Below are 13,207 nucleotides of genomic sequence, written 5' to 3' on the forward strand. Positions count from 1 at the left end.
TTGTTATTCTTTTGGCTGCAAAATATTCAGGTGGCATGTGTTGTCATGAAAATAGCTTCACTCACTCAGATACAAATTGCAAAAGATTTTTGTTGACAAAATAATTGTTTGGCAGGTAACTTACATGAACCACGTTTAAAGTGTGACCTATGGATTTATTTATTTGTTCAGTGTTTATTGACAGAGTAAACACTCCAAACTGGACTGCACCTATTTTCTGGTACAAACTGCATTACATCTAAGCAAAACAACAGCATTCACTTAATAGTTTTAGAAAATATTATCAGGGTTATAGCAGACCAAAGGGAGGTAAATCAAGTATATATCAGTACTAACATTAAACAGATAAGGAAAAAAAACAATAAAACACTGATGAAAAGTGTTATAGAACCAGTATGCAAATGAGTTCTGTGGTGGTAATGTTATGGGAAAGGTTTATATGGTAAGGTGCATAGTTAGGCTTAGGGGCAGAGGAAGGGTTAGGGTTAGCATGCCCCCTGCTCCACCTTAGTACTGTATGCCAAACCTAACCATGCACCTTACCTTTAAAACCCTTCCCATAACTCTACCACTACAGAAGAGAACTCGGACACATACCATGCACACACACACATACCACTAAATGTATCCCCTTATCTAACACACACACACACACACACACACACACACACACACACACACACACACACACACACACACACACACACACACATGATTGTCTCATTAAACAGCAAATGCTTTAAAGAATGATGCAAAAAAAGACTGATATTTTAGATCAAAACAAAAATAATGAAAAAAACACTATTTTATATAAGGGGCTTCCCTACTGATTATATAGACTAACTTTGAGTTTTCAGAGCAGTGGGGAAAGGGTAAATTCCCAGACCCCTCTGTTTTTCAGTCTCACATACAGTGTAAGATGGCAGCAAGGAAAACAGAAAAAAGGAATGTTCTTTTCTGAAGGTTAACAACAGACACACAAGTTTGGACCACAAATTGGTTTATTAAACAGATAGTTGACACTTGTTGACAAAAGTAGCAAATTGGATGATTCTAGAGGTCGGGGAATTTGTCCTTTTCCTGATAATTGTGCAAGCTCTGAGTTAGATATACAATTAGAAGGGGATATGGGGTGCACAGCCCCCATGTGGAGGTGCAGGGGGCTTGACCCCCTGAAAAAAAAGATGTTTTTTTTTTTATTTTGTTGTAAGGTTTTTACATATGCTGAGATTAATATCAGTGCTTGCTTATTAGCCTGTCAACGTGCATAATGTTGATTGTTTGGTTTCAACATTATTCACGTCAATATTAGTGCTGTTTGTAAATACATACACACACACACACACACACACACATATATATATAAATATATATATATATATATATATATATATATATATGTATGTATATATATAAATATATATATATATATATATATATATATATATATATATATATACACATACATACAGTATATGTATATATAGGGAGAGACAGAGAGAGAGAAATACTAAAATTGGAGAAACTTAGCATTACATAATGTGGATACATAATTTTGGATGACATAGCAAAACACTGTAAAATGTTATGAACAATTCACCACTATATGCAATTACTGTTGCAGTTTTACCTTGCTGTATTAGATGAAATTATTTAATTATCAGGGCAATCCAAAACAATCATTGTAGAACAGTTGAATCCTTTTAAATTATTTTCATGTGTCTAAAGCATAACTATCCTCATAGCCCTATTCTCTTTCTATTACATGGATACATTAATGGGACTAGGTCTGAAGCATTGCCATGCTCCCCCCTTATGGTTTAGTTTTCCCAAAGGCTTAGGTTATATGGATAGTATAACTTAATCACTAAGTTAGAGAAGAAATTATTTTACTTCTTGAGAAAGGGGTGTGTTCACACTGCACTTGCTTTATAGCTTAACAAGGTTATGTTTACATAAAAAGTGTTTCACCATATGATATTCATTTTTTGCATTGGACATTAACAAATGGCTCGGATGGTCTGGGATTCCCCCATATAAAAGCAGAAGGATCTGGAAGGCAGTAGAAGCTCATAATGTCATATGGTAAAAATGAATCCCCATTCAAATGTCATTTATTGCTTCTTTTTTACATATGAGTGGAAAATACTTTTGTTGACACTTTGCAGAAAAGTGGCCTTGTCATCTCTCATATATTGGAGCTTTGTGGTAATAAGTTAAAATAGGTAACTCAGGATACTGACTGTTTGACTACATAGAATAAGGTAAAGAAATAGTTAATTCAGTTATAGGTTCATAGATGTATACTTGGCTAATGACCACAGAGACTTTTTTAATCCTAGCTATGCATTCCAAACATATCTGGTAAGTTTAGGGACCTGCTAGGGCTTGGACATTCAAGCATTTACAGGCTCCTCTGTCCATTAGGGACATATATGCTGGACCATGGGTGAAGTTCTGAATACCAGTCTACTGGTCCAAATTACACTATAATTTGTTTCGGAAGAGATTTGCTTCACATGGATGGGAAGCCTGTTACAGAGAAGGGATATTCTCTGAGACACATACTGACAACTACAACATGTCCTATTTACATTTCAAGCCAGGTTTAAGTCCCTAGGTTGTTTATTTCTGCTGCCATTTGTTTTGTGGATAAGTAGAAGGTACATTAGAGTGGGATTCAAGTATGCCTTGTATGTCAGGAATAGATCAACCCTCAACAGTCTGTAGGAGACCGAGTACAGGGATAGAGCTTTGAGGCTATCCACATAGACATGTTGTTTACACCCTGTATTCTGTTTGTGAGGAACCTGTGGATATTCCAGTTGTTGCATGTACTTGGTTGGGAACATACTGAAGGGGACATTGTACTCAATGATTTGTATGATGAAGGCAAAATACAGTGGAACAATGACAACCTAGATGCCATACTCTTACTTATAAGTTGCGCAACATAGGATGATTTCCTTATCACCATAGACACATGATGGTCGAAGACCAGGTTACTATCTATATGTATATCCAAATCCCTGGCTATTGGATCTATTCATAGGGGTGTGTTATCAATGAGGTAGTTTCCAGGGGTGACTGACCTTCCAAAGAATACATTTATGCACGTTTTAATACTTTGTTTCAGACCATGGCTGAGTCAGCCCTTTTTGGTGGTTATTTTACCCTGGAGGATTCTGTAACTGCACCTAGTTTGCAATTGTCATCAAACATGGTCAGCCAGATACCCTTGATGTTGGCCTTTATATCAGAGAGGTAGATGCCAAAAAAAGAGTGGACCCTGCACAGAGACATGACAGACTCTATGCTAGTCACTGGCCTCTTTGAGGAGGTAGACTCCACTATCCTAACCTCTTTGGTTCTATCTGAGAGCCATCTGGCTATCCATCCGGTGACATGTGGGTTTATAGCTAATTCCATGAATTTGTCTACAGTGCTGAGTGGGTTTTTGTATCAAATGCTCTACCCATATCAAGGTAGATAGTCTGTCTGGAAGCTATGGTTAAATCGGGATACTTCAAGTCATGATAGGCTGTGCTTCATGCTATTTAGGAGGCATCTTGGGATATTATTGTAACCCATTGATGTGGCCTTGGAGGGCACATTGAGGACCTGCTCCTTAGTGATAGCTGATGAGAGGGTTATGTTCCATAGTATATCCAGAGGTGTGGCTGGGGGAGAGAGATGGTCAAAATTAGAGCTGAATTTATGGACCAATAGATTTGCTATATCCTTCCCTTCTGTCTAGGGGGTCCATTTACAATTGGCCCTGCACATTGCTGTGTACTACTTTTCAGGCTGTGAACATATCTAAAGAAGGCCTTATGGTTGTCCTTAGTATGGGAGACTATTTTTACCTCAAATTTGACTTTTGTAGACTTGACTTGTCCTCTGAGGTGCTGGTTTAGATTAATGAGAGATTTTTTTATCCTGCTGGGCATTGCACTTCCTTAATTTTTGCCACAACTTTCTTCCTTTTGTTGTACAATCTATTTCTACTGGGATTCCACTAGGGTAGTTTGTTTCATGTGTTTGTTTTGTATTTATTCATGGCTGACACTGCTGTCTCTATGCATCTATTGACAAGATTGTATTAAGTTTCTTTGAACAATTCTGCACAGGCATCAATGTTCTCAGGGCTTCAGGGGGCCTGAAGTTTTACCAGGTTTTCACTTAATATTAGGAAGCTTGCCTTTTAAAAGTTCTTAAATATTCTACAGTTATCAGGAGTATCTGGTTTTGTTTTTTATTTCCAAGGAAACAGCTTTATTGTCTGACCTCACCAAGGATGACATTACACTTTTGAGGGACAGCATTGCCCCATGTTAATGAGGACCAAATCCAGTATGTTCTTTCTTTTAATGGTTGCATGAACTATCTGGTCCAGGGTTTTATTGTTGACAAAGTCTTGGGAATCACTGGGTCTGTATGTATGTTAAGGATGGTGTATGATTTCCAGTTTATACTGGGGTAGTTAAAATCACCTATGAATATGGTATTGGGTTGAATGGTGAGTGACTCCAGTAATGTTAAGTATGCATTGTGGGCTTCCTGGGTTACAGAGGAGGGCCTACAACTTGCAAGCATATGGTATGGGACTTTGCCTGTGGACATTTGGAAATGGAAAAGCTCAAGCTTGGCATCATGTTTGACCAGCATTGAGGTATGATTGTTTTTAATGTAAATCAATACATCTCAACCCTTATTCCTTGCCTGTGCAGTAGCTGGTCCAAATATATGGAAGGAACTGTAGCCCTGCACTGCAAAGGTGTTCTCCACGGCTTTAAACCATGTCTTAATAACTGCATAAAAGTCTGCATTCTCCAAGGTGAGGAGAGTTTGTAGGGCATGGAGTTTTTTTTTTTATTTAGGATCTAGGCACTGAGCAGTAAACCTTTAGATTTTCTATGGTTGATTTTGCTATGTCAGAAGTTTTGTTAGTATGGCATTGTCTAAAATGGCACAATGGGAAGAACAATGTTTTAATCAGTATTTGAAAGCTTATAGGGGACAAGTGAAGACCATTCCTGGCAAAGCAGCATGGTCTATTGACCATATTTTCTCATGCTGATAAATATTGTACCCCCTTGAAATGACACCAAAAACTAAAACAATTATTAAAGGCAAAAAGCATGTGCAAATACCAGTGGACACAACAGTCAGGGTCAAAAATGTAATTTAGTGTTTTCATTTGTTAAAAGTAACACAGACTTCTTCAGAATAATAAACTAACCTTTCGATAGAATTTAATCCAATCTCAAGATAAACCAGCAGCCAATCAATTAAAGCCACCACTTAGTTCATAAAATTTAAATAACCTCAAAAAAGATGAAGAAAATCAAAGCATTTCTATACACATTAAGAAACTCACACCTATAAACATGAGTATCAAAAAGATATAGTACACGAATATTAAATGCTTAAAAAATAAAATGAACATATTCAAGAATATAAAAAATAAAACCTCAAATCTGGTATACTTTCAACAACAACATGCTGTTCAATGAAACCTTATTGTTCAGACCGGGGGGCTGCACAACATTCAGCTTAACCTGCCAATATACCTCTCTAGATTCTAAATGAGTCACCCAAGGTCCACCCCTGTCTGACCTAGGTATCTTCATGGCCACATAAAATATTTTTTTAAAATGTCTTCAATGAAAACAATGAAGTGCCAAAGCATTACCACAGTTTTTCATCTAACAGCATAGACATTCTCATAGATCCTACTCTTTAAAGAATGCTGAGTCTTTCCCACATAAAAGGATGAACAAGAGAGGCATGAAGCTATGTATACAATACCACCAGGCAAAATTAAACCACCCATTGATCCTAATACCAGTAGGGCAGGATGCTAAATTCAGAAGTAAGCCATCATAAATACAATGGTATTGTGTGCAAACACCACATTTTTTATACCATAAACTGCTTTATCAGAGTAGGTATTTTCCAAGAATTTTTTTCACATTCTTCTGTCTTCAGTAAGAAAAAGTCAGAACCCCTTCCCTCTTTGGGAAATACCTAAATATTTTGAAGTCAAACCCCAGTTCTTAGTAATAATCTCCGTAACCCTCACACAAAAATGTCCTCAGGGAAGGACCATAGCTCTACCAAATTACAATCAATTGTAGGATGAGTAGCATGCATACCTCTCAACCTCTCAGCACAAGAAATCTGGACAAAGAAATATTAAGGGGACAAAGGCCAAAAATAGGGACAGATTTTAAATATTGCTCCTATAAAATCAGAAAGTTGCTTGAATAACAGGTTTTTAATTATTATGCATTTTATGAAGGAAATGAAGTCTGAAACTCAAATGTATGTCATTATTTAGTATTATGTAGTGACTTCAGTCCTCAATGATTTTCTAGTAAACAACAAATTTTTATGAAGAGCAGTATGAGGCAAAAATCTGGACATTCTGCAAAAATCTAGGCAGTTGAGAGGTATGGTAGCATGGTCAATGATGTTAAAATGTGCCTCAATATCTAGTTGAATGAGAATAAGGGTATATGTATTGCTACAACCCTCAAAAACAAATTTCTTCATCTCCTCAACCAATTCCCTTGGGTAAGTCCTGTCAACAAAAATGTCATCAAGTAAATCAGCTTCAAGTAAAAACATGCGGTCGTCAGATACAAACAAGATGGCCTGAAAATTGGACCATGATCAAATTCCTCTTTTGACACATTTGATGGAAGCTGGAAAAGTGCAAAATGAAATTATAAACTCACATATCTCTTTTCCTCACTATTCTTCCAGCATTGATGTCAAGATAATTAATATGGCTAAACTCAATATGATGAGTAAAATTAAGAAAAGTAAAGGTCTCATTGAGATAACCCAGAAGCTCCTCCAACAATTCAATATTCTCTTTTCAAAAAATCAAAATGTCATCTAAAATCTGAGATATGGATGGATACATTGTCAATAGCTACTACTTTTCGCAAAATGTTGATACCAAGACCACATAATAATGTTGGAAAAAACAGGTACACAAGCAGTCCCCATGGCCACCCCCCCATCTGCTTATAATACTCCCCTTCATAAAACACAAAACTAGATGACAAAACCACATTCATAAACTGCACAACAACTTGATATCATCCTGATTAAATGTAGTACCCAATAATAAGGCATCATGAAACCAGCCAAGGCCTAACTCGTGTGGAATAACCAAGAAAAGATCTTTAACATCAACTGTAAACAACACAAAAACTGTCATCAAACTCAGTAGTATATAATATGCTAAGAGATAATATATTTTCAAGAAAAAAACTCTTAAGTTTGGTTATCAATGAATTTTGCCACTGGCTCATTTTGATTCTGTTGTTGGCACAATGGGATGAAGCTGGGGATCCACCTCATTTTTATGGATTCTGAGAATCCAAAAAGTAGCTCAGATAATAGGTTTCTTAACCTTCAAAAACTGCATAGTGTCCTGGGGGAGGTTGCAATCCAACATTAAATTAGACAGCAATCTGTCGATCATACCACGTGCTACAGAAACCTCATTCCTTGATGCTGTCTAAAACAAATCATGATTATTGAAGTGATACATTTTATCTATGTAACCAATGTTATTCATGATTACAATGCCTCCGCCTTTGTCTGTTTCATGATGCATTTTGTAAAATCACAAGATAGTTGAGCCAAAATGTTACTGTGTTGCATAGTTAAATTGTAAAATATTCTACCTTGTTTGGTTTCATCAAGAAGATGCAACTGATGTTCATAAAATTATTCAAATAAATCAATTGGGGGCAGTAAGGTGGATTATACACACTATGACAGTGTACCAAATAAGTAGTGTAATCAGGATTCTCCATGGTAAGGTGTAAATCCAATTTATGAGCAAGCAGGAACAAAGGTAAAACCCTTTCAAAAGATATCAGTTAATCCATCTGTAATAAGAACATGACTGCAATTAAAAAACTAGAATCCATTAAAATCAGACACTGAGGAGGCATGTAAAATCTTCTGCCCCTGTTCTTCCCACCCCCCCCCCAGTCTCCCTCAGTCTTTTCGCCCAAATAATTAATTGCTGCTGAGGAGTGAAGAAACATTGCATTCTTCTTCACGAAAGCCCCCTGCTTCTCCTGAATACTTAGTAATCTCTGAGGTGATGGATTAGGAGGGTGGGGGGGTTTAAAAATCCTGCTGATCAAAGTCAGCTTCATCATGGAAATCATCCAAGGAATCAATCCCAACCCCAATCTTATCATTGTTTGTCCTGCTAGAACTGCCATCCATAGTAGGTTGAGGTACAGGAGTCCTTGACTGGGGTATGGGATAGGTTTCTTTCTTGTCATAAGATAACTTGCCCCTAAGTAGATTCTTCTTCTTCTGATCCCTAATAACTTTACCCTTGAAATTGGTTCTTTGCAACATGCTGTTGAAAACATCCACATGTGCAAAAAAGTATCAAATCAGAAATAATCTCATTAGTCATTGTTTTATTAACAGACTCCACTTGATGCAAAGTCATCATATTGTCTGTATCCATGAGCATTTTTTTTCTTTTGTAAAACCATTTTTGGTTAATTTACTGTTTGGTTCAATTATTAAAAGCCATCATCTTCTGTTCATATTGAGCCATCACTCTTGGAAAAGGTAGAATGCTGCTCACTGCTAGGCTAATACTGGATCGGAACACATAATCTGAGAGCTCCACCACCATGTCTCTCTTCATATAGTCCAGTGAAGTACACCTCAGGTCATTTACAACTAATGTACATGGTCTACCACAGAGTCATTCTGGTACTTGCAATCCAATGACCCAAGTGCATGTGTAATTTGGCAGATCCTGGTCCCTGATAGACAGTTGACTGTGACTTTCTTTCTTACATAGCCTGGTGAGTGAGAAATCTGTGTGTCTCACAATGGAGTCTCCTATAACCAAAATTTTGCCTTGTGTGGTGGCATGCCTTAGATGTTAAGACATTGTGGGATGTGGCAATATGTGTCTTGTTTGGTATTTTATTGTTGATTGCTCTAGAGGTTGCTGACAACATTTTTTTACCGTATATTGTCTAGGAGGTCTTTCTGGTTTCAGGAGGTTACATTTAAGAGCCTCAGCATATGAGGGTCTATGAGTCTGATCCTTACTATGTGATGTAGGTGTAGTGTATGTTACTGACAACCTGTTTGGTATTTTAAGTTCTGGAATATAAGAGTCTTGCCTCTGGGGACATTGTATAACTACATCTCTCACATATCATATCAATTTGTTGTAGAATTAGGTAGATGTTGGTATATATGAGGCAATTGCTGCACTGTTTTAGGGTATCCACATCCACAAGAGTAGCTGCAGAGAGAGCAGAGGTGTGCATGTCCATGGCTACACATCCTTATTAAATGTTCTACAAAAGGATGATGATGCAGTGGTTAACAGCTGGTTAGTATGGTTGTTATAGGAGTATAGATTCCTATCAAGACTGTCTATAACCAGGCTTGAGGGGCGAATACTTCTCAGTGCGCAAACTAGCTGCTATCTATACAACTAAGTACTGAGTAATTTTCAAGGGTAGTTATATAGATAAAATTTAAATTCTAGGTACCTGCATCCACAGAAGCCACTGTTAATCGGCACTGTGTTTTTAACAGCATTACACAAATCCAGTAACTTTATAGAGGCACAGGAAGTCTCAAAATAAACAGCCTAGACCTCACTCAGTCAAAGCACTCTTTGCAATTTCAAACAATGACTGTACTCTGCTACCATTCCCTGTCCCAAGAGAGTATACCAAAGACTTCTTAATATACAAACACTCTCTGGGTACCCAAAAGTTGAAAGTAGCCTAGTTATAACTAATAAACTATGCAGAAGTACAGGAACACACAGTAACAGCTAAAGCACTGCAGTGGAGCAAGAGACACAGCAAATAAATACAAATAGCAGAGCAGCACAAGTAATACATAACAAAGTGCAATTATGACATAGCTTTTTACATATTCAGATCTGGATGGATCTGGATTCAGCACAGCAGTCAAATGCAATGGTAACAGAAAATACATTTTAAATTTCAAAATTCAGGTGTAAAACTCTATAAAATGCACAAATATCACAGCAACTGTACTATAAATCTGGACAGACTGCAAATCAGTACAGTTGTTGGAAATGGATTAGTCTGAAAATGTCTTCATATAATGGTGTAGTAGCCAAGGAAGTAGAACCTCTGAAAGTAATGAGATTATATTCATTAATGTATTGTTTTCACATCAAGTATTTTCTCCTCTTTCTCTGGATGCATGGGGTGGTCCTGATATATGGGATTCAACAGCATCTCTACTTATCCTGGTATGACGATTGTTGATAACTTTCACAAAGTGAGTGCTAGCTCCAGTGGTGGCTGGTGACTTCAAATCAAAGGGGGGCTGCAAGAGACAGCTGAATAGGTGTGGCCAACAGTAAGGGTTGTGGCCAAATAGATAGGGGTGGAGATATGCTCAAAACCACAAAACCTGGGACTTTAACTAAATACGCTGCCCTGGGTGCCAAACTGTTATTATGATAGTCCAATCAAGACAAAATGAAGTGTAGAATAAAAAAAAATATTTCAATGCATTGGCTACATGACAGCTTACTTAATATTTAGATAGAAACAAAAAGGTTGTGAGGCATGAAAAATACATTACTTTTTAAATACACTACTGGAATGCTAGTCAAAATCAAGTATAATAAAACAAGCACCACTCACCTCAAATCACTTCTCCTTGAACTGCAGTTCTAATTATAATTTACATTCAGCTTTATAAAAGTACCAAGTAACATGCTGAAAGTAGCAATCTCTGTGATATCCCCACTTGTAAAAATGTTCTTATCCAAAAAACACCTGCTGCCTGACAACTATCTACTTGTTTCATGGGAAAAACATGATCAAAGTAAAAAATTAACAGCAGACAAGAAACAAGTTCAAGATAAACTTCTTAAAGGATTACTGCACAGGTTAAGAACCACACATGATAGCTTGGCATTCTGTTTAGTTTATGGGTAAAGCCTGCAAAGATGACTGCAAATCTCCAACAAATGTAATGAGCTTCTGAAAATACTGTAATTCTGTCCTTTATTACAAATGCTGTCATATGCATTTCAGTACCAAAGGCTTTTACATTATCTAGTTATGTAAATATTCTCTGCATGTCAACAACAAAAAGGCTTTCAATGTTGTTAATTCTTTAACAATATGCTTATTAAAGCTTATAGGTTCATAGGTTCATAGGTTCATAGGTTGGTACTAGGCTATCTGCCCGAAGGCATTTATAAGCCTAGCCAGAATGTGTTGGCTTTTGCCACCCCCCCCTTAGATTAGTTCCCTGTGCCTCTGTCTAGCAGAGCCACTGAAGTGATCCCTGAGGTGAACTTTCTGTTTCCCATCCACTCATCAAGGTTTCTTTTGAAGAGTGTTAGTGAGGAGCTCTGCCTAATGTAGATTGGGATCTTGTTCCAAAGCATGGGAAGTCTCTGGGACAGGAATCTATCCCTCCAGCACATCCTATTTATTGCTGTGGTGAGGTTTAGATCCCTAGAGCATGTGTCTCTGGGGGATAAGTTTTTTTTAGGTGGAGCATGTCCATCATTTCTGGGTTGTACATGGCCTTGTATGTCAGACAGAGATCATCTCTGAGTAGGCCGTATGCAACTGAGTACAACTGGAGTTTCTTCAGTCGAGCTGCATAGGGCATCTGTTTGAGGCCAGTGATCCTCTTGGTGAGGTACTTCTGTGGTCTTTCCACTTGTTGCAGGTGTCTTGTAAGGTACATCCCAAATGGGGCATTGTACTCTATGATGGGTCTGATGAGTGATGAGTAGAGGGGCACAATGACCTCTTTTGATCTGGATGCAAACCCTATAGTGATTAGGTGGGCCACTTAGAAGGATTTTCTAACCACTTTGGCAATGTGATTATCAAAGGTGAGATCACTATCTACTTGGGTCCCCAGATCCCTTAATACGTCTTCCGTATTTAGGGGACTACCACCTATGTGGTAGTTTGTGGGTACTTTGTTTTTTCCAAAGGGGATGACTATGCACTTTTTGGCATTTAGCTTGAAAACATGATTTTGACACCAGGTATCCATCTCAGTGAGACCCTTTGGGAGGATGTCTGTGTCAGCCGGAGAGTCAATTATAGCCCCTAGTTTGCAGTTGTCTGCGAACTTGGTCAGCCGTAGTCCTCCTGTGCTTGCCTGAACCTCTGAGAAGTATATGCCGAACAGGAGGGGTCCTAGGACTGAGCCCTGGGAAACTACACTTGTAACCGGTTTAGAGTTGGACCTAGCTCCCGCAACTCTCACCATGTGGGTTCTGTCTGTGAGCCACTTGGCAACCCATCTTGTGAAGTAGGGGTTTATGTTCAGGCTAGTGAGCTTGTCTGTAATACCAGAATGGGGAATGGTGTTGAAGGCCTTAGTAAGGTCTAGATAGGCTGTGTGTACCACCTTTTCCTCAGCTATTGCCTTGGTAACTGTCTCAAAGAAGCCCACCAGGTTTAGGAGGCATGATCTGCCCTTAACAAAGCCAAACTGGGTAGGGTCCAGTGTTTGGAGGTTCCCAATGTCTCTGTTAATGAGTTCCATGATGATGCGCTCCATAGCCTTGCAGACCAAGCTAGTCAGGCTTATAGGGCGATAGTTCCCAGGGTCTGTTGTGACTCCACCTTTGTGGGGCAGAATAACCATTGCTGTGTGCCACTCTATGGGTATGTAGCCTGTGGAGAGGCAGAGTTTGAACAGTGTGTTTAGGTGAGGGGTTAATTCATATTTGAGCTCATGTAGGACACAGCCTGGGACGCCGTCCGGTCCCACTGATGCTGTGTTTTTGGCTTTGGAGAGGGCTGTTTTAACCTGAGTGTCTGTGATTTCAGGGACTCTACATTCTTCCCGTATGGTTTATGGGCCCTTTTGGGGGCATCTTACAATCTCAGACAAGCTTACCTGATGGCCATTAAAGCATTGTTACTTAAACACAGAGCAACAGGCATTGCAACAACGTGTATTTTCTGAATAATAAGAAGCATAAATCAGAAGTATAAAAATATGACAGAAAACCAGAATATTTTGCAAAATCAAGGACAGATAAAAAGCCACTGTAGTACTTGTGTCTACCTTGGATGGGGGAATACTCTGCACACTTACACTGCATAACTGCTCCTTGCCTTGCTTGGACACATCCAGAGTCACTACATGGGGGAGTGGG

This window comes from Protopterus annectens, chromosome 8.part0 (assembly GCF_019279795.1).
Source record: "Protopterus annectens isolate FY-2018-M chromosome 8.part0, PAN1.0, whole genome shotgun sequence".
In the NCBI taxonomy this organism is placed as follows: Eukaryota; Metazoa; Chordata; order Ceratodontiformes; family Protopteridae; genus Protopterus; species Protopterus annectens.